At 45.7% G+C, this 21,503-nt stretch overlaps 1 long non-coding RNA gene across 1 annotated transcript; it reads right to left on the bottom strand.

Moving 5' to 3' along the window:
- Window positions 1-13,607: 13,607 nt before the first annotated feature.
- Window positions 13,608-19,173, bottom strand: LOC135308438 (uncharacterized). Its single transcript, XR_010368866.1, has 3 exons — window positions 19,093-19,173; window positions 18,583-18,701; window positions 13,608-17,704 (listed from the first exon to the last, which is right to left on the bottom strand). It is a non-coding gene; the product is annotated as an uncharacterized LOC135308438 (long non-coding RNA).
- Window positions 19,174-21,503: the final 2,330 nt, after the last annotated feature.

Below are 21,503 nucleotides of genomic sequence, written 5' to 3'. Positions count from 1 at the left end.
GGATCTGAGATTCTTTAGAGAGGGATATTGATATTCCTGTATTTGTACATGGGCTGTACAGTTGTAGTAATATGTAAAAAATTTAATTGTTAAACTTCAATTCATATTTGTGTATAGTGAGTTGTAGAGTTGCAATAAACTAATTTTTTAAACTGAAGTTGATATTTGTATATATTTACAAAGCACAATTATCTCAAAAAGAATTAGATTTAAACTTAAATTGATATTTGCATGTTTATACATTGGCAGCACAAGTGTAGCAATTTAAAATAAATTTCATTTTTAAACTAAAGGGTTTTTTGCATATTTGTACATTACTAGTGCAGGTGTAGCTATGTGCAATAAATGCAATGATTCAATTGAAGGAACTGTAGATTTGTGCTACCCAAAGCCAGGAGCAGATGGAAATGCTGCAGGACTTGGGCCATGGAATTCCCCGGCCATGCCCAGCACAGGCCCCACCTGCACTCAGGCTGGGCAAGGGCAGCGCAGATTTGGGATGGCAGCAGAGCCACACGTTGGCTCAGAACTCGCTGCCAAGGTCTGCTGAGAAAACTCCGGGACTCCACTGAGAGCAGAACTCCAAGCAGGAGACACCTGGGGAGGACAAATCCACCCCCCATCCCACGGGCAGCTCTTCAGGACGAGCTCCAAGTGTCCCCCTGAAGCTCATCCCAGAGCCCAGAAGCCAACAGGGATCCTGAGCCAGCTCCGCTGCCTTTGGCAGCACTTGGGCAAATGAGCTGCAGCAAGGGGGAGGCAGCAGTGACTGTGACTGCTGCAGGCTGGGGATGAAGGAAGGGCCATGGACACAAGTGCTGAGATGCTCCAAAATCCAGAAAGAGGCTGGAGAACCGGGAAGGAACAAGTTCTGACAAGCACTGAAATGATGGAAGCCCTTTGTGTGAAGTTCCCTGAAGGAACTACCAGGGATATGGATGCTATAATAAGTAGTACCAGAATACACAAATGCAGTAACACCAGGAGATGGTCTGTATGACCCACAGGCAATGGCTGAGAAAAAGACCAAGTCTATATTTTATATTTTCTGTTTATTATAGTATCTATATTAAAATATATAGTATGTAGTCTACAGATGACAAATTACATATATAATAAATTCATATGTGTTTTGTGATACATTTTGGTATATTTTGATAAATGTTTTTATTTTGTACAGATTTGATATATTCCTTCAACTTGGGAGAGTGAAGATGTACAGCAGTCCAAAACCTTCTGCCCACACAGCAGTCAGCCCCGAGTGTGTGCATGCACACCCACCCACTGTCCTTGCTCTCCTCAGCACCTCGGGGCTGCTGTTTGCACAGAATTGGGATGAATTTAACTCAACAGAGCCACGAGTGGGATGTCCACCTTGTCATGAACACTCATGTGGCAAGGAACAACAGAGCTCTCAAATCACATCATCACAGGTCCTTTCATTCCTGCTGGGCACTGAGAAACTCTTAAAAGCACAAAGACACAGAGAAGACGTGGAAAAAATTGGCATCATGCTACTGCTGGTATCCTCATGGAGGAAAATCTGCTGGGTTTCTTAAGGTCAAAGCTTTCCAAAAACTAGGAAAACTGCTCAGCACCATGAGCCCAATTGTGAGAGGTTTCCTTGACTTGGCAAGGCTGGGATGTTAACAGTGGACTCTGTCCTTGGCTCAAATCACCTGCCCTCACCTGCAGACAAAAGCACCACCACCAGCAGAAGCTACATCAGTCCATTTTCTCAAAAAACTCTGTTAAATTTGGGAGACAAAAGGAAAACATATCAGACACTGTGGATTAATGACAGAACCCTGTGAAACAGTTGCAAAGCAAAGGGCAGCAGCTTCTCTCTGGGACACTCCCTGTGCTCCAGGGCAGCCGGGCTGTCCAGCTGCCCAGGACCCGGCGCTGCGCGAGCTCTGCAGAGCTGCACAGCGGGGAGGCAGCTTCGGGCACCTCAGCCCCTGGCCTGGAGTGGCTTCGTGCTCTGGAGGGCTCCCTGTGGGCAAATGCAGGCTGCTGGCCTTCTGCTCTTGGCCCTAGCCTGGCCTTGCAGGGCTAATCCTCTTCCCTGTCTCAAATGTGCTAAAGACAGACTTGTTTGTTTCCAGCTCTGCACAGCAATGATTTGCACCACAAAATACTGAAGGACTGAAGGCTGATCTTCAGACCCTGCCTGAAGCCTCAACAACAGGACCTGAGCCAAAGCTGCCCTCTAGGTGACCCTTCCAACCAAATGTGCTGTGTATCTGCTCCTTAACCAAGTATTGCTATCAAAAGGATCAATGCATCCATTCACTGGGGAAACACGTCTGCACCTTTCTGCATTAGGAAAATGGACAAGGCCACACCTGGCCCTGGCTCCTCCTTGAGCCCTGGGCAGGCTCGGGGAGAAAACCAAGAGGAGAATGAAATCAGATGTCCCCCAGCAGAAGCTCTGTCACGTTGCCTGTCCAGCACTGTCAAAGCCGGGCTGCTCTCACAGCGCAGTCGGAAGCCTCGTGGCCGCCAAAGGTGGAGGCTCTGCAGGATTTCCCAGTTCCCGGCCGTGGCTCTCCAGGGCTTGGCTGGGACAGCTTCCCCCAGCTGATGTGCCGCTCTGGATGAAGGGGAAAGCATTGGGGTATCTGCTGATGTGTCTTTCTTAACCACTAGAGGCAACCTTTTGTAATAATGCTGGGGTGCATTGCTTGGCTTCTCCTTTTCTGACTCTTTCTTGCACTTTTGCATTACAGTAAATGACACTATTCCTCCAGCTGGTGTCTGTGTCTGCATCTCCGACCCTCCCCACTATCAAAACAAACACACAGCCACTTTAGCACCAGACCTGCCTCTCTGCCAGCCCTTCTCTTGGAAAAATCCCTGATGGCCATCTCTGCAAAGGAAATTCTCACTTGGCAACTTCCTTTTCTGCAGGCAGCTGAGAAAAGGAGCCACTCCCAGCTCTGGACACCTCTGGAAACCAGCTGCTTTCAGCAGTCACAGCCCTGAAATATCAACCTCCTTCCTTAACCTGCCCCTGGGAGCTCCCACCAAGAGGCCTTTTGTCCAAGGATGCCCACAGAAGAGCTCGAGGAGGGAGCAGTTTGGAACACAACTCCTCCAGAGTTTAAACCTGCCTTTATCTAATGAGCACACACCGACCTGTCCCAAAGGGAAAGCAGGCAGGAAAGAGAAGCTGCTCTCCCACAACAGCAAACTCTCTGCTTTCTTCTGTTCCAGCTGGAGAGTGGAAAACATGGGCTACACCTCAGTGTGGGAAGGAACCTGGGAATTGGCCTCATCTGGGAGCCTAGCAGAGAGAAGTTTCCTAAAGACATGGAAAAGATTCTCTGGAAGCAAAAGATTATGGCAATAATTCTGCAAGGAAAAAAACCCAAAAAACCAAACCAAATCAAAACAAAAAAACCACCAAACAAACAACAACAACAACAACAACAAAACCCTAAAAAGAACACCAAACAAAAACAGAGTAATTGAAGCATTTCAAGAAGTTCCCAGACTGAAATTTGTGCCCCAACATGACAGCCTCAAAGTCTCTGTGGCGAGTCAGGAAGCTCAGGAATGAATCTGCAGGGCTTGGATAAACATCATTGGTGTGCGTCCCCCAGAGCACAAGCAGCTCCTCAACAAGACTTCAAGGCTGAGGGACAAAGCTTCCCCCTTCAGCCTTCCACTGTGGAGGATTTTGTGAACAGCTGGCTAGCTGACAAAGGTCACACTGATATAATACCGTTAGTTAAGGATGAAGGAGATGGGTATAGGAGCCAGCAGTCAGTGTCCAAACCTGGCAAGGGCACTGTGCCCTTGGTGCAACATCAGGATGGGGGAGAGGATGGTTAGTTAGAAATATGAAGAAAAGATGAGAACAGCTGCAACATAGTAGCCACAAGAATGCTAAGGTAGGCGTAGTTAGCTGATAAGTAACTAACCAATAATGAGCTCGCCTTTTGCAATATGTATTGGCCTCATTAGCACCAATATAAATGTATGTGCCTATGAATAAAGTTTTGAGATTTGCTGATCACTCATATTGAGTGCCGCATTTCTTCCACCGATTACCACAAATGGTGACCCCGGACGTGAAACCGGTAACGGCAACCACGGTGGATCGGTGAACGAGTTCAGGTCCTATAGCAACAAGGACGGCGAATAAGCACCGCTGAAAAAGCGAAAGGTGCCGTGCCCTGGGCGACCTTATAGAAGAGCCCGGCCAATACGTGCTGCCGAGACCTTGAAGGGCTGCAAAAACGTTGATGTTCTCAAAAATGGAAATGGAAATGGAAGCAGAATATGATTTATTTACTTGCTTTTTAAAAAAGCATCAGGTTAAGGACATAGATTTGCAGAACGAGCTCCCACAGTTGTTAGCTTACGGGTATGCACAAGGAGTTTCTCAAAATCCTTATACAGTACATGAATTAACAGAGTGGCGTAAGTTCGGGACCAGGAGTGCGACAGGGGCCGTGGGAGAGCCCGGGGCAGACGCGGCGGCGAGAACGTGTGTGGCAGTGGTGGCATGCTCGGTGCCGGCGGCGGTTACGCGCACCGCGGGTCCAGTGACGCGCACGGTGACAAAAACTCGCACGGCAGCTGTCCGTGGAGAAAGAGCACAGATCGCGAGGGAAGTGCCAGCCAGGGCCGGGCCAGCCAAGGCGAGACGCAGGGGCCGAATACGCGGCAGCGACAAGCGCAGTGCCAGTGATAGTGGCGGCGGATGCGCACCAGTAACGTGAAACCCGAAAGCTGGAGCTGGGAGGGCTTTTTCACTTTTTGCAAGTGCACAAGAGCACCAGCGGTGTGGGACATTCTCCTGCTGGCTGCGGGTGCTGGCGCAGAGCCAGGAGGAACCAGCCCGAGCGGAGATCCAGGCGGAGCGGAGCCCAAACGAGACCGGGGCTGCGCGGGTCCGGGCGAGGGCGTTCCTTTCCGCACCCCCGAGGTGGCGCAGGCTGAGGCTGTGCTGGAGCAGGTGGAGACGGGGTGGGAGCTGACATTCCTCAAGGCACCGCCCGGTCACAGCTGCCAGGCAACCACAGCAGCCAGCCCATCGCAGCAATTCAAACAAGTGTCTGAGAAAAACAGGTCAGGAATTTTCTTCAAGATCAGGATGGAAAACTTCTGAAAATTCACACAGTGCTTTATCCAGCTTTTTATTAAAAAAAAAAAAAGGGCAACTCCACAGAAAATGCAGCAGATGTTATACGGGGCACTTCACCCAACTGTTCCACAGGCTTTACAGTTAGTTTACCTTTTTTTTTTTTTTTTTTTTTTTGTAAATGTGTTTGCTTTTTTAAAAGTGGTAGAGTATTTGGGTTTGATGGCTTAAAGTTTGATGACTTCATTGCCTTTCCCTTACCCGAGGCAGGAACAACCTTTTAAGGGAACAGAATCTAAATAAACTTCCTAGTTTCTGTTTGGACTACATGTGAGAAGATTTAAACTGTAATATTTCTGTATACTATGGTCTTTATGGTCTTTGCTCTCTTCTATTCATTAAGAGATGGCATTAGATAAATGGATGCAAATGTGCGAATTGTTTTTGTACTGTCCTTATTTTAAGTGAAATTATTTGTGTTTGAAATTATCTGTCATCTTTCTCAGTTATGTTTTAAAATATCTCTGCGAACTGTCCAGCTTTACCAGCCTGTTATCCTTCAGTTAATGATTGTTGTCAATCAGTAAGAAATCTCAGTGTAACAAAATGCCACCTGGATTCATCAAAAAACCAAAAAAAACCAACAAAAAAACAACAAAACAAAATTTAAAAAAAAAAAGGGGGAACTGCTTTTATTATAAAAAATTATTCCCTGGGAAACAAAATGTCGTGTAAAGATGAAAGTATTAGTAAAGATTTAATTACTCAAGGTGTCTTGGAAGACAAAGCATTTGGGAAAGGTGAATCAGATCCTGTTGTGGGGTCATCAGTCGATTCCCCAATGATTCAAAGTTTTAAGAATTATTTATATTAAGTTTATAACCTTTGTTATTTTCGGTTTTTGTAAGTAATGCTGATAGATAGTGATTGTTGTTAATACTAGATGAATACTTTGGGAAGGTTGTCTTAACCCCTTCAAGCACTTCTTGTTAGGGAGTTTTCAGATTTTTGTGATGAGAGTTGTTGTTGGTGTGTTGTTGTGGTGTTTGCAGCCGGCTTTCATGTGTTTTTCTATTTTTTTTGTGTGATCACCTGCAAGACACGTGTCTCTTCAAGATCCTGTCTTTTTATTTCCTAACTATTTAGATGTTTCTGAGGGTTTTTATCCAAATTGCCAGTTTTGTGGTTCTTTTATTATTATTACAGAAATACTCCAGCAGAGAATTCAAGAAGTGTGCTGTGTTTAGAAAATCTCTGTCTTGACAGAAACTTCAGAAGGATTCAATTATTTGCTGGTTTGATTGGTTTGTAACCCTAAGGTTTCTTGTTTATAACAGCTGTTTTTAAAAGTCCTGTTTAAAAAATGTGTTAAGTGATACTCACCAATTAGAGTTCGGGCTCTGGCCAAGTTCTAACTCTATTTGGATAGAGTGACTGACAATCGACCCAGATGTTTTCTGCATCAAATAGTATTCAAGTCCTTTTGACTTGGCGATTTGACCATCTATGATGGCTGAGCCATTTTCAGAGGTGATTTGGAGAACCATGAATCCGGACATGATTTCTCCAATTCTCTGTCATTTTAAGGTTTATCAGCTGTCGCAGACTCTGGGATAAGAGTTCAGTGTTGTAGTGTTTGGTAATTTTCTGATCTTGTATGTGTTGTTGATGGTGTGTATTATCTGAATTTATTCCTAATTACTCTTATCTTAACATTTCTCTATGTAACATTGCAAAATGAAACCAGGACCCATTCTTCACCTCTAGGATTTTGAGAAAATTCTTCAGTCCTGCGGGGACGTGGGATTTGTTTGTGTTTTAACAGGTGCAAAGTCCAGATGGATTTCAATGAAGAATGTGAAACTCTATCAAGAGCAAGAGAAATGTTGACCATTCAACAAGCAAAGAAGACAGACAGATATTGGACTGTGTGACACAGGGCAGTGTCCGGAGACGAGACCTTAACCTCCCTATACAGCTGACAGTTTGGTGTGGAACTAAATACTTACTAGGTGCACTTACTCAGCAAAACAGAAAAACGGGGGAGGCGTGGGCCTTGGAATGGCTATCTCTTCCACTTCAACAGCATAAAACCCTCTTTCAAAAAATCGAAATTTTGGCTGATTTCATCAAGAAGGGTTGTGAACGGACACTACAGATCATGGGAAAGGAGCCTGCTCAGATACGGGTACCAATGAAGAAAGATACATTGACCTGGTACCTGATAAACAGTATGGAATTACAAGAGGCACTGTTAGGAGCCGGAAGTGTGATCGCCACTGATGATATCCCCAATATACCGTTGAATTGGGTAGGGCAATGGGGTTGGACTCAATGCCCAAAAAGGTCACAGAAACCCCTGTCAGGATGCCATAACAGCCTACACAGATGCAGGAAGAAAATCCAGAATTGCTGCAGTGACCTGGCAGGAAAAGGGACAATGGCACCATCAGATTCTCCAGGCCTCCGAATTGGATACTTTACAAACCATGGAGTTATTGGCTGTTGTTTGGGCCATGATGCATTTTTCTGGGCCCCTCAATATAGTGACAGATTCTTTGTACGTTGCTGGAGTATGCGAGCGAATAGAAGATGCCTCTATAAAAGAGGTTCAAAACAGGAGGTTACATGAGCTGTTTATACAGTTACAGAGGGCAATTAAGCTGAGGAAGTATCCTTTCTCTGTCATTCATATCAGAAGTCATAAGTGGGATATTGGTCTAGGAAAGGGTAATGCCTGAGCAGATAAGCTAGTCTCAATCACACATGTGACTCCAATTCCCAGGCAGACTATGGCCAGAGGGGCACACTCCATGTTTCACCAAAATGCAAAAGGCCTCCATAGAGAATTTCAGATATCTATGGAAGAGGCATGGGCAATAGTCAAAGCCTGTCCCATATGTAGTCATCATAACGGGGGCTGCGGGTTAGGTCTAGGGGTTAACCCCAGAGGGCTGAATACAAATGAGACCTGGCAAATGGATGTCACACATGTTGCTGAGTTTGGAAGGATAAAGTATGTGCATGTTACTGTAGACACCTGTAGTCATTTTATATGGGCCACAGCACAAACTGGTGAGAAAGCAGGGCACGTGGAGAGGCATCTTAGTAGCTGCTTTGCAGTAATGGGAGTGCCACGGCGTATTAAGACAGACAATGGGCCTGCCTACTGCAGCAAAAGAATAAAGCAGTTCATGCAAATGTGGGGGATTGAACACGTGACAGGCATCCCTAATTCCCCGACAGGACAAGTGATCGTAGAAAGAGCTAATGGTACCCTGAAAAGATATCTAGGTAAATACAAAGATATTAGAGAGCCGCAAGAAAGGTTGCTAAAGTGTCTATTTGTCTTAAAGCACCTGTGTGTTTTTGGGGAAAGCAAAGTTCCTGCTGTAATTCATCATTATGTAACAGAGAAAGATAGTGTGAGGCAGGATGTATGGGTAAAATACAGAGATCCCAAGACAGGACAATGGCAAGGTCCTGCTAAGGTATTATACTGGTGCCGTGGATATCTTTGTGTTTCTACCCCTACAGGATCCTTGTGGGTAGCTGCTAAATGGACCCCAGCAGCCGTGTTAGATGGAACCAGACCCCAGACAACTGAGCGAAGAGGACCGTCGGCGAGTGGAGGCAAAGCTGCTGATCACCATTCGACTGATACTTCTCAAGCTGAAAGGACACTGTAGCTTTGCCATTGACCGAGCGATTGATCGGTGTCAATCTCTAGACAATATACTAAGCCTGCTTCCATCGCTTCATACATTTTATCGTAGAAGGCCTAAGAGATTAGCTTGCATTAAGTGTCAAAATACTCAGTGTGCTGCATGGATATTGCCTTCTTGCGGGGCTTGTCAGCAAACTAAGTGGGTGCTTCAGTCCCAGTTACCTGAGCTGTGGTGCAGAAGCTGTACATTTTATTGGCAGTGGGATTCCTGGCAAGCAGAACTCCAGGCCTTTACAGGGTTACCTGGCCACCAAGGGTTACAGCTGTATGAGTCCCCAGAACAGAAAATTCTCACATGGTTTAGGTGGGAAACCCAGCACTTTGCCAAACACACTTTACAGCAATCTCAATTGTGTATCTTACTGTCTAAGTGTGGTTGGGGTATTCCCCTCTCCCAGTTAGATGTAGTAAGTCCGATTCTGGGGGATCAAGATCCCAACCAAGCGTAGGACGATTGTTTAAGGGCTCTAAAAAGATTAAGTCTGGGAAGCTCGAGAAAGAAAAAGGGGAAAGGAAAGAAGAGACTTTCTTAACAGTTTGTGAGCAACCTGTTAATTTCCCAAATGTCTGGATGGTTCAAAACAGCGCCCAGGAAAATCAGGGTGATGTGGCAGACTTATGTTGCTGTTTTACTCATATTTACCCTCTTAATAGACAGCCCAGACATTGCCAAAGGAGTGAGAACCCATCAAGCATGGGCCCCACCTCAGCCCAAGACTAATATTTGGATCACCATGGCAAATTTAACTAACCAGGAGGCTATTTGCTTGTCATTATCTTCTCCCAGCAATCAATTTACCGCCTGTTTGATTGGACTACCGGCAGATCCCTGGCCATGCCCATCAAAAATACCCACCTGCAAAACCAATGACGCCAGGGTCAGTGTAGATAACTGGGACCAATGGATTTCTCATTTTCTTATAGCACCGCAGGAACCCCAAGATTTGGAACTGTTAGGCTCAGTGATAGTGGATGCATGCCTTAGGTTTAAGCATAAAAGTCAGCTGCCAGCCAAGAACTATTCTACTATTGTAACTTCTAGCATGGCCATTTACCGTAATGCAACAACCTGGTGCAATTATACCACAAAGAGGGTGTCAATCTCATCAAATGACCCTATTCAATTACCAGCAGGTTACTTTTTAATATGTGGTGACCGTGCTTGGCCCAGCGTCCCATCGATGCTGAACGGGGGGCCATGTACAATTGCACGGTTGTCTCTACTCACACCCAATACATCCATGATCCTGAATATGAGCCACCGCTATCATAGAATTAAAAGAATGGCCCCTGTATTTACTGCTGACTGCAAAGATGATGTAAAACTTTGGTCCCCAGGGGCCATAATGGCAGCATCCTTTTTGGCTCCAGGGGTATCAGCAGCAGGTGCCCATGCCATTTTAAACAAGCTACGATGCTGGCTTGCTAAACAAACTAATGCCACTTCTTTGGCACTTTCTAGCTTTTTGCTTGATGTTGATTCTATTCTCCATGCAACGCTTCAGAATAGAGCTGCAATTGACTTCCTTTTACTGTCACAAGGCCATGGTTGGGAGGAATTTGAGGGCATGCATTGCATGAACTTCTCTGATCATTCCCAGTCCATCCACTCCCAGCTCTCTGAGTTGCGAAGGTTAATTGGAAACTTACAGGTAGAATCGGGCTCCGGTATTGATGAATGGCTCAAATCTTTAGGCTTGGGATCATGGTTGCGCTCTATTCTTAGAGTCATCATTATAGTAGGCATTATAGCTTTGTTAGTAGTGTTAGTTTTGCCTTGTTTTTGCATGTGCTTACAGAACATGGTTCAAAGAATGATACTTGCTGCATCTAATCAGACTATGCTTGTGCAACAGAAAAACAGGGGAAGTGTGGAGGATTTTGTGAACAGCTGGCTAGCTGACAAAGGTCACACTGATATAATACCGTTAGTTAAGCAAGAAGGAGACGAGGATAGGAGTCAGCAGTCAGTTTCCAAACCTGGCAAGGGCACTGTGTCCTTGGTGCAACATCAGGATGGGGGAGAGGATGGTTAGTTAGAAATATGAAGAAAAGATGTGGACAGCTGCAACACAGTAGTCACAAGAATGCTAAGGTAGGCGCAGTTAGCTGATAAGTAACTAACCAATAATGAGCTCACCTTTTGCAATATGTATTAGCCTCATTAACACCAATATAAATGTATGTGCCTATGAATAAAGTTTTGAGATTTGCTGATCACTCATACTGAGTGCCGCATTTCTTCCACCGATTACCACAAGCTGGCAGATAGGGAAGCAAAAGAAGCAGTGAAAAATGAGGTAATAACTGAGGCAGCCCTGGTTCCAGATGGGCAAATTTCCCTCAAAATACAACAAATTAGACAAAAAAATTGATCTATGAGCAGAAAGGAGCCTATAACCAAAAGGGATAGGCCATCACAGAGGGAAAATTAGTTATACCTTCTGACTTATTATGATCTCCAATAAGGGAGAAACATCAGAAAACACATAGGGAAATTGACGCCCTACATATCTAAATGAAAGGATCTTTGACAGAAATTTACGAGCCGCTATCACCCAAGTGACTCCACAACGTGACCTTTGCCTCCAGACCAATCCCAGGAATATTCCCAAACCAAAACATGGCCAGATTGGAAAAGACCATGGACCTGGGCAGCAATGGCAAATCGATTTCACAGAATTGCCAAGAAAAGGGGGGTGTAAGTTTTTACTAGTACTAACAGATACCTTTTCAGGGTGGCCAGAAGCAATCCCCACCAGGACTTGTAAAGCTCCGGAGGTAACTGAGGCATTGGTACAGGAAATCATACCATGCTTTGGAGTCCTGGTCACAATCTCCTCGGACAGAGGACCACATTTCATCACAAAATTAGTGCAACAAGTTAGCCAGTACTTGGGCATAGACTAGGAACTTCACACCCCATATAACTCACCATCAAGTGGTCAGATAGAGAAAATGAATCATTTGATCGAACAACAAGTTACATTACTGGGACAAGAGGCTAATTTGCCATGGCATCAATCCCTCCGATTAGCGCTGCTGCAGATTTGGACCAAACCCAGGACTAAGAAAGAGCTAAGTCCCTTTGAATTGCTTTATGGGAGACCATACACGGTGCAGAAGAGAACTTCTGCCCAGGACGAATCGTTATGTGATCGCTCTGACCAAACAGCTTAGAGCAATTGAAAAATATGTGGCTGGAACTCGGGGTACAGGGCTCGATGCACCAGTACATGATGTGCAGCCTGGAGACTATGTATATGTTAAGTCTCTTACAGAGAAGGCCCTGCAACCACAATGGGAGGGACCATACCAAGTGCTCCTTACTACCTTCACTGCAATCAAGACTAAGGAACAAAGTGCTTGGATCCACCACAGCCGTGTTAAGAAAGCTCCAGAAGCCCCTTGGAGAATAACACCGGGTGATGGTAAACTGAAACTGAAACTTACCCGCACAAAATGAATGCATCATGGTGGGTGGGGATTTGCGCTGAAGTGTTGTTTACAATCATCGCTGTCATCCAAAAATTAGAAAGTACTCCTAGCCAGAACAATGTTGAATGGCCTTGGTCCCAAGCCCTTACTCAATACAACGGATCCATGGGAAAACCTTCCCATTTAAAAGGTTTAAACCTAACAACTGGTCATGTGCAAAAAGCAAATATAAAAAACGCAGCAGTGGCAGAAACAGAGGTTGTGGTGACTTCAAGGGACCATGGGGGAGGTAATTAAGATAGGGTGTAGAATGATTAATGGGACTACCTATAGTAAAGCAACCCAAATCAGTGTAAATAAGCACTGGAAGATTTGCAAGCGTCCAAATGAATTGGACTGTTGGCACAACTTCACATTAAGACAAACTGTCGACATGGTTTGCCTCTGGGCCTGCAACACTATAGGGCTGTCTTTCAAATTGAAAATAAGTGCTATAGCTAAGCCTGTTACAACCCACCCCAGCACTCAAGCACAAACCCAAAACACGCTATTTAAGCTTGAACCTAGAGTTTATGAAATTGGCCCATACATAATAAGGAATACAGGTCAACACAACTATTCTTTAATCCAGTATTATGACATGTCGAACTGGTAATACAAACTACTATCTCGACAGTTCAGCCAGCTTGTTCCTCCTTCATAAGGTCATCCTTCGAGGGATGGACAAGATGGCTACAAAAACAAGCGCACTTCAGAGACAGAATGAGAAGGGATTTAACCGAGATGTTAGGGACTGGGCTAGGGGTTTTGAATAGGATTGACTCAGAAATGTTACTGAACAAATTAGCTGTAGCAGCTAGCCATCCAATAAAATTAAAACAGCCTTTACAGTCATCTCTTTTGGCATTGGGAAATAGTCAGTGGCAAGTCTCGAGGGTGCTGCCGAAATGGAGAGAAATTGAAGATCAAGACCATAGCTTGCTAGCAGATGCATTAAAGGGGGCAAAGGATAACATATCTTTAGCCCTCAGCTATATACAAACACAATTATGGGTACAGTCAACAGCTGCTTTAATCATAAGAGAAGGAAGTGAAGGAGTCTTTCCAACTGAAGTGCAAAAGGTTGTCTGGGGCAGTGCTACAGACATTGAGAAAGATTTCCAGTCTTGGTGGGCCATGGTAATTTTACATATAATCCCCCCACTAACACAGCTCCAGCCTTCGTGCTCACTCTGCATAATGGCACAGTTCACGCTATTCACGCCATTGCTGCCTTAGGGCTCAGTCACGAGCAGCCAGCATTATACCCCTCAGAATACAGGGTATGGGCTTGGAAAATCCAGGGGAGATGGCAAACCATAAACTCGGAACCTTGCATTGCTCAAGAACAACAGGGATTTATCTGTCACAGTAATGTGATTAGTGCTCAAGACATATGCCTTGACAATGACCAAGGCATTTGCCACTTTGAGATCCACCCAGAGACCAACCAATAAACGGTACTAGTGTATATAGGTGATGGCTGTGTGTGTTTAAGGACTGTGTGTGATGTCATAGAAATTGAAAAGAACAAGGTTGCCGGGGTCAGGATTTTCACCCGCTGGACCCTGGCTAGATATTTCTCTTCACCAGATAGAAGGATGGCAGCTCGAGTCCTGGATAATTTCAACTGATTTATTGCAGGGCCCAAAAAGGATAGGAAAACACGGAGGGTAGGCTGAGGGACACACGGTGGACTGGAGAGACAGCAGGGATGGTAACAACCAGCAGAGGGACACCAGGGCCAGTGCGAGATCTCTGGGGAAAGTTACAGATTTTGTGCACAGCTACATGGAGGGGGATGGGAGGGGAAAAGTTTTCACAGGAGCAACTAATGAAAGATACAACGGGTACAGGATGAGTGGGATGGGAAAGGGAGTACAGCATTTGAACCATGGGAAAGGAATAAATTTTCCCTGACTTAGACAATGGTGCTTTCCCAGGGCATTCCTGAGATAGCTTTCTCACCCATGACCCCCACATCTCCCCCTTCTTTCTTTATTAAATAAATTTTTCCAAGTGACTTTTCTATTACTCTTTTGAAACAACTCAGGGCAACCATTATCATAAAAATGACAACTTAAATCCACACCAAATTTTTGAAAATTGGTACAAGCCACCTGCGGATTGGTTTCAAATTTGCTGAGTGCTGGCATGTGGGGAGGTGCTTTTAGATGTTAAATTAAAATAGCACAGACCAGCAAAGTCCTGACAGCTGTGACCGTGTGCCAGAAGGAGAAAATCAATGGCAGCTCTATTTTGTAGGGTGGCGTGCCTGGTGGTTTCTTCTTCCGTGAGCAGATCTGACAGGGCTGCGGAGGCAGCTTTGGCCTGACAGCTGAGCCAACACCCCAGGTGGGAAATTTCACCCAGAGAGAGAGAGAGCCTTTGCAGCTGCGTACCAAGGTAGAAAAATGGACGCAGAGACTCTTTTGGATTCTCTCCAATCATAAATTTTGTCATCACAATTTGGGTCGAATTGACTGTAAGATCTCTTTTTGCGTGCCAATCATTCTTGATTCTGCCAATTTATAATTTGTGATGTGTTTGGGGTGAGGACAGTCAGCTGTCCGAGGCTGCAGGGACCTCCTTTGATCTTTGATGGGATCCCTGCCCACACTCTGTTACCGCAGATAAGAAACACGCCTCTCGGTGACACTCTGGGACCATCACTGGACTCAGGTGGTGTGCTAGAGGTATAGTTGCACCATGTGGCTGAATTATGCTTTCTGCTATTAGGTGTTACATCTTTCTGAGTTATTGTGCCTGAGACTGCAGAGTCATGCCAAATGGGTGTGTTTTGTAGACAGAACAACCTAACACAGTATGTAGCTGGAGCAGAGCCCAAGAGATCTAACTCTTGACGCTCCTGTCTGGCATGTGGTATAATCTTTGTCTAGGTGTCCCAGGTATCAACTGGATTTGGTTTCTTCCCCGCATATGGATAATCTTTTTGTGACAGGCATTCCCACCAGGCACGTAGATAGAGGATTGTCCACGCTGCCCATTGACAAGCAGATCTTATCTTGTTTCAGAGTTTTTGCCAGAGTCAGCCATACATCTTCTGTCGGTTGTTGCACCATGCACCCTTCTGCTGTCCACGGATGGAGCAGAATAATGATTGCAGTGAAAAGCACTCGTTTGAATTTCATTCTTTCCAGGGGGCCTTCCAGGGTGATTCTGCTGTAGCAAATAGCAAGAGAAACATATGACATTAAATTTCTGTACACTCTTTTCAGTCACTCTCCTCACCCTCCCCCTTTTCTAATAATAATAGGACACAAGCAGGAAAGAGATGTGTGGGGACTAGTGGGATGGATTGGGGGCAAGGTATGTGGGAAAAGGGATAGGGATAGTTGGGGAGGAAAGGAGGGGTTCTGCAGCAAGGTATGATGGGGAAAATATCTTTTTGTGATGAGAGTTCGTGCTACAATGTTGGGAATTCTGGTCTTCTTCTTCCAATGCTTCCAAGCGACTGCATCTGCTGCGGTGTCTGGCTGATCAGATGCATCTTGGCTTTTCCTGGGCGGGTCAGCAGGCTGATCTGTGTCTAGGTAGGGTTTGACAAAGTGGCCTGGAATCCACTTCAATGCTGTGTCTGTTGAAACACACACGTACCCTCGGCCCCAGGTTATTAGTGGAAAAGGACCTTTAATTTGGTGGGACTCAGGGTCTCTGATCAGCACAGGTGGGCGTTCTTTGAGATGGGCAAATGTGTTGTTATGAAAATGCCGAAGGATTGAAGGATTTGGATCTTTTGAATGGCAGTTAAGAAAAGTGAGCACATATAGTGCTTTGCAGAGTCTTTCTTGAGGTGTCATTAAAAGGGCAGAATCTTTTTGTAAATCTAGTAGTTTCTTAATTTCTTTGTGTGTGCGTTCTATTATTCATTGTCCCTGAGGGTTGTGAGGAATGCCGGTGTGATGGGGATTTCCCCAAGCTGAGAGAAAATTCTGAAATGCTTTGGAGGTGTAACTTGGTCCATTATCTGTCTTAATCTTTTTTGGAACTCCTAGGGTAGCAAAGGCCATGTAAAAGTGCTTGGTGACATCTTTGGCTTTCTCTCCTGCATGCAGAGATGCAAAGATTGTGCCAGAAAATGTATCTATAGATACGTTAATATATTTTAATTTCCCAAAAGGTGGGATATGAGTAATGTCTGACTGCCACAGCTCAAGAGCATTCAGTCCCCTAGGATTGACCCCTGTAGCTACTGTTGGAAGGGCATGGGATTGGCAATTTGGACATGTGGCTACAATGGCAGGGGCTTGTTCTTGTGACAATATCAACTGACGTGCCAGGGCTGGCGTGTTTTGGTGGTAGAACATGTGGCTCAATTGTGCTTGTTTAAAAATGTCAGGTAAAGTTGGTGAAGTAATTGTGGTGGTGACTGTCATTGCCAATGCATCTGCCCTCTGGTTCCCCTCAGTAAGGAAGCCAGGCATGTCAGTGTGGGATCTTACATGTAGAATATGATAGGGTTGCTCTCGATGAAAGATCAGCCAGATTAATTCTGAAAGCAAGGAAAACAGCTGTTTGTTTTGCACGTCTTTGAGCAGAGCATGCTCTGCTCCATCAGCTATCCCGGCAACACAAGATGAATCAGTCACTAAGTTAAATGGTTGCTGGAATTTCCTAAAGGGCCTCACAACTTCAAAAAGCTCCGCAATCTGGGGAGAACCATCAATGGTCTGAAAATCAGCTTCCCACTTTTAAGTGTTCAGGTCTTTCCAGGTAAATACTGATCTGTGGGACCTGCCAGCCACATCAGTGAACACTGTGACAGCGCCTTTAATGGGAAGATGACTTTTGAAAGTTTTTGGAACTAAATGGAATGAATCTTTGAATAGTTTGTGCTTTGGGTAGTGAATTGAGACTTTCCCGGGATAGCTATCTAAAGCAATTTGGATGTTTTCATTTGTTTGTAACAAGGAGTCCAATTGATCTAACTTCAAAGGCAGGTAAATGCATGAGGGATCACAGCCTGCGAGGCTTCGGAGGAGATGGCGACTTTTGACAATTAATTTTGCTAGCAACTCTGATGGTGTGGACACTGTTTTCACAGGCTGATGTGGGAGAAGCAACCACTCGAGTATGATGAGTGAGTCTTTCTGTGTTGTGTCCTACTGAAACAGGAGCCCATGAAAGTGTGGGCACTTACCCAGGATGACAAATTCAATCGGAAGGTTTTTTCTGATCCTTTGAGCCTGTTGTGTCCTCATTGCCTCTGCTACTTTCTGCAATGTTTCCTCTGCCTCTGGTGTCAGGGTCCGTGGGGCTGTGGGGTCAGTGTCTTTCTTCAGCAAGGAGAACAGTGGAGCCAGCTCTTGCGTTGTCAAGCCGAGCAAAGGCCAGACCCAAGTGATGATCCCACAAATGCGTTGAGTGTCCTCTAGAGTCTGTGGCTGTTCATTAACAGAAAAAATCTGTGGTGTTACAGTTCTCCCAGTGATGAGATACCCCAGGTATCTCCACAGTGCTGACAATTGTATTTTGTCCTGAGCAATTACAAAACCTGCTTTCTCAATAGTAGAAGCAGTCTTTTCGAGAGTGGCACTAAGGTAACTTTTGGTGGCAGCACAAATAAGTATGTCATCCATGTAATGGACTATGATTGCTTCAGGAAACTGTTTCCTGACAAGTGATAAAATCTGAGCAACATACCTTTGGCATAACCCGGGGTAGTTTTTCAATCCTTGAGGATTGATACCCATTGATACCTTTTAAATGGCTCACTTCTGTTCAGAGATGGTACTGAAAATGCAAATCTGGGGGCATCTCCTGGGTAAAGTAGGATGTTAAAGAAGCAGTCCTTGATAGCAAGGACAGCAAGCTGTCAATCTTGGGGAAGCATGGAAGGGGAGGGGAGGCCAGGCTGAAGGGGGCCATATCCTCAATAACCTCATCAATTTTTTGAAGGTCTTGGAGTAGACGCCAACTGTCTTTGCCATGCCTTCGGATGACAAAAACTGGGGTATTCCATGGGCTAGTTGATGGAACTAATTGCCCGAGTTGGACCTGCTCCTCGACTGATTCGATGAGCGCATTTAATTTGTCTGATGGGAGGGGCCACTGATCCACCCACACCGGAAAATTGGTTTTCCAATTCAGTGGTGGGGAAGTGCACTCTGCAGTGGCCATGCTAAAAATCCCACTTGGGGTCAGGGATATCAAGGCAGACACCTCACTGGGATAAAACATCCCTGCCTAATAGAGAGATATTGGATGACACAACAAATGGTCAGATGGTGGAGACTTGCCCCTCAGGCCCCTCTGCACTTACCAGATGAGGACTTTGCATGGAATTGACAGCTCCACCAACACCGGATATTGTGCCACAAGGGGACACCAGCGCCCAGTCGCGGGGCCACTTTGCTCTGGGGAGGACAGTAACGTCCGCTCCTGTGTCAGCCATGAGACGAAGTTCAATAGATTTTCCATTTTTGGAAATAAAAGATTCAATCAGGGGTTTGTCTTTACAAATCTAGTGACATGCAAACACATCAAAATTTGAATTAGGGTCAACCTCTGAATCCTGGCCGGGTAAAATTAACATTTGTGCAAAAGGTGAGAATTTGAACAGTGGAAATGGTGGATTGTAACAAACAACTGACACAGTAATTTCATTGCCTGGATTTACAGTCACAACTTCTGGTAATATCTCATCTGGGGTATGTTCACTGTCCCCAAACAGCAGGATTGTAGTTGGTTGATTGTGGAAAGGGGGCTCAAGGTACCCAGCTGGAACTCAAACTAGATCTTTGTCGGGGAAAAGCAGATGGACACAACTTACTAACACTGGTCAGAGGCTTTGGGGAAAGTTCCGGGTTCTGCGGAACAACCGGAGTCCGTCCTCATGACTGCGGTCCTCTGTGAGGAGCCTGTTGGGGCGAGGGACTCCTGGATGGCTGGCAGCTGAGGTGGGCTTTGCAGGCAAGGCCTGTAATTTGCTGTTGTCGCACGGCGTGGCCCCGCGCTCCGCCAAGCGTTTCTCTGGGTTGGCTGATAATATTGCTGCTGAAAGTTGTATGTGGGCCGATAGGGCTGTTGGAAAGGAGGAGGCCTAGGAGGTGGAACAGAGTTAATAAATTGCCCAACAGGAAGGTGAGGACAGTCTTTCTGGAAATGTCCAAGTTGGTCACAGTAAAAGCAACGGACATTGCTAATGTTTGTCATGGCTTCCCCCACTCCCTTGCTCACTGCAAAGGTAAGTGTAGTTTCTAGGGATGATGCTTTTCTGCATGCGTCAGCCATTTGGGCTATGGTTGACTCAAGATCCTGAGGTAATGCTCTTAAAATCTTTTTTGTTTCTGCATTAGCATTTGTCATTGCCATTTTGCGTATCAATTAGTCTCTGGCTTGTTCGTTGTCAATTTGTATCTCGATAGCTTCACACAATTGATCTACACATTTTATGAATTATTCAACCACTCCCTGCACAATGGCAGAGAAATTTTGCAAAGGGCTGCTTCCATCTCGGATTCTCAGCAATGCAGATTTGCCAGCAGCTTTTACGTCATTTAAGATTTCAGCAGGCAGTTCTGCTTGTACTGCAGGCTTAGAATATTCACCCTCCCCTGCCAATGCCTCTAAAATGTCATCCTCTTCGAAAATCTGTGCTAGGTGGTTGTGGTTTTTAATCAAAGGTTTAAGTCATTTTTTCCATTGCACCTCCCACAGCAGAAACTCAGTGGGAGAGAGCAAGGCAGTTGCCAAATGTCTTAAATCATGTGGGGTCAGCGTATGTCCTCCAAAAGTTAATTTTTGTACATTCTTAAAATAAGGTGATTCTCTCCCATAATCTTTTGCGGCTCCTCTCAGCTCTTGTAACTCTGTGTATGGAATAGATTCCCACCGCGCTTGGTCACTGGCATCATAGACGAATGGCGTGGCTAACAAATCTAAATCTCTCACTAACTCCAGGTCTCCATCCCTTACTGCTTCTTCCCAGATCCTGCCCCCGTTCTCACGCGGCTGGAGGTTTTTGCTGGGCTGCTTCTGTCCTCATCCTCACCGGAGGATGAAGCGGAGCAAACGAGCACGCGGATTTTTTCTTTGGCTGTCTGGGACTGGTGGCTGGAATTTTTGCCGACCAAGGTGACTGCCTTCCCGTCACGGGCACCATGGGAAAGGGAAGGAATAGGAGGGGCTGAAGGGGCGGGTTCTGGTGACGCACAATCTGTCCCTTCCCCCGAGGTGTGGCCCAATGACGAACGGCTAGATCCACCCCTTGGGGTGTGACTATCTGAAGAAACCGAGCCGCCCCCGAAGGCTTTCCCAGTAACACGGCAGAGAGGGGAGGGGCAGAGGGGGCAAATCCCGACAATGTGAGTGAAGGGGGGGAACCCGACACAGGGAAGGAGCACACAACTGGAAAAGCCTCAGAGGTGGTGGCTGGGACTGAGGACAAAACTGAATCACCATTTTTCACCCTTAAATCAGGGAGGGCGACCGCGTGATCGCCACCATTTTGTGACCCCAAATCGGGACAACTATAAACATTGCAACAGGAATCCAAACCGGAATCAGGGGATTTAGGAGTGAGGGAAAGGGCAGAATCCGAACTGAGATGGCCAGTCTCAGCTGGACAAGGGGTTTGAGCCAGGCAGGAGCCAGCAGGGAGCAGGTTACCACCCTGTGCCAGCTTAGGGCAAGATCTGAGTCCTGTCTGGTCCTTAGTGGAAGAGGGATTAGGATCGGAAGGGGAGGAACACATGGAAGGCGAACTAGGGTTCTTAACTCCTTACTTCCTTTTCACAAACTCATATGTGACGTCGAAAACAGGGTAAAACTTTGCCACTCCAAAGTCCCTCGACACTTGCCATTGATAAATGCAACGCTCCACCTTTCCCCAAAAGGCAACTGATAACACTTCCTCTCTACCAACATTTGGAAAATGCATGAACAACAAATTAACAAAGGCTTTCAGCTCTCTCTTCTTAACAGAAATATTTTCTAACAGAACAGAAGCTCTAATTTGGGTATAAAACTCCTTCTCAGTGGGAGAAAGTTTGTTTCCCATTGTTCTCACCGCTTAAATTGCTCTTTTCTGAGGTAAAGCACAAAACAGAATGTAAAAAACACATGCGCAGCGCTCACCCCCACCCCCCCAGGATAACATGCAGCACCCTGCTGCAAACTCACCACACCAGAACAATAGTGACACGCTGCTTGCGAAAAGTCCTCAGAAAAGGCTGGTGAAGC

The sequence above is a fragment of the Passer domesticus genome, chromosome 10, assembly GCF_036417665.1.
Source record: "Passer domesticus isolate bPasDom1 chromosome 10, bPasDom1.hap1, whole genome shotgun sequence".
Taxonomy (NCBI): domain Eukaryota; kingdom Metazoa; phylum Chordata; class Aves; order Passeriformes; family Passeridae; genus Passer; species Passer domesticus.
This window is presented reverse-complemented; position numbering and strand designations above follow the sequence as displayed.